The following is a 1,649-nucleotide window of genomic DNA, read 5'->3' as shown; positions in this document are numbered from 1 at the left end:
ATCCTTTTCGGGAATGCTTAAAGTAAAGTTGTGCAAAACTACACTGGTAAAACCAAAGAGCAAACTAGAATTAGGGCAATAAACTGTACTACCAATACTAAACCTTGGCAAATACAGCTGGGATCGCCTCCATGTCTAACACAAAAAACATTTCCTGAAACATCCTGCCTGGAACATTAAAAATATTAAAAAACAACAATACTGAGATAAGAACGGTTGTTAGCTCTTTGGGTGAAAAATGCAAAAATCTGGGCTAAAGTAACCTAGAGCCTGCATCAACGTATTGAAGCAGTATGTAAAAAGATACCCTTACATAGGCTTTTATCTATAGATAAGTTGTTGAAAGACAACTTGAACAAGTTAATGACTGGGTCAAATGCTGTCAGTAGTGAAGAATCAGAAGGGTAATGTGACCTTTATACTAAACAGACAACTTATTAGGCACATTTGTCAGCAATGTTTTGGGAGAATGCAAAGCATCCATACCAGATTGTGTGAAGTCATCAGCTTCTGCTTTAGCTTCTGTATACTTTACCTAGCAAGCTGCTGTTGCTTTTTCTGTCGGTGCAAATCTATTCAACATGCATATGATCTGTCATCATGTATGTGCAGCCTGGAGTTCAGCAGAAGGTTGTGTTAATATATACAGAGGTGTTTGTGAACCCTTTTGAATTGTAATATATATATATATATATATATATATATATATATATATATATATATATATATATATATATATATAGCCTAAACTGTGATCTGTTTTTAAAACGAAATAATGAGAGCCTAATTAAACAAATGATTCTTTTTAATTTATTTATTGAAATAAATTATCCAAAGTTACGTATTTGTTAATGGCAAAAAGTATGTAAGGGAAAAGTTCCTCCGAAGGGGTAATTAAAGTCAGGTGTTCCAAGCCATAGGATAATAATCAGGTTTGAGAATGGGAGACACTTCCATGCCACAAAAGTGTGACCTGACATGTGTGTCAAAAGAGATTTCTGAAGACAGAGATTTCCCAGGCTGCTATCTAAGCAATGAAAAGCCTCTTTTCAGTCCACCAACAGGAGAACTTTCAACAACAAAAGTGTGCATGGCATGGTTTACAAATAGAGAAGAAATCCACTAATATTCAAAAAGAACATTGATGCCTGTCTATAGTTTGCTAAAGTCCATGTGGATAAGTCAGAAGGCTGTGAATACTGGAGACCAAAATAGAAAAATGGTATGTGTATTGAAAGGCAACCATTTAATTCCAGCATAAGATGCGTATCCCATCTGTGAAGCATCATGGTGGCAGTCTCATGGATTGGACCTGCTTTGCTTTCTCTGGGCCATGATAACTTGCCATTAATGGAACTATGAATTCTGAATAGTAACTTCTACCGGAAAATGTTAGGATGACCATCCTTGAATTTAAGCTTAAGTAAGTCATGAAGTAAGACAACAATCCTAAACAGAAAAATCTACCAAAGAATGGTTAAATCAAAAGAAAGTAAATGTTTAAAAAAAACCTTGATACATGTGCCTCCCCATGTGCACATGGGAAATTAGTTTGCAAAGTTTTTTTCCATTAACAACTTTTATTACATTTCCCTTAAAAGAATCCCAAATGTTTCATACAAATGAACATCTTGTACAGTATATATAGA

The sequence above is a fragment of the Xenopus laevis genome, chromosome 1S (genome assembly GCF_017654675.1).
Source record: "Xenopus laevis strain J_2021 chromosome 1S, Xenopus_laevis_v10.1, whole genome shotgun sequence".
NCBI classification, from domain to species: Eukaryota; Metazoa; Chordata; class Amphibia; order Anura; family Pipidae; genus Xenopus; species Xenopus laevis.
The sequence above is the reverse complement of the archived record's forward strand: the minus strand, read 5'-3'. Positions refer to the sequence as shown.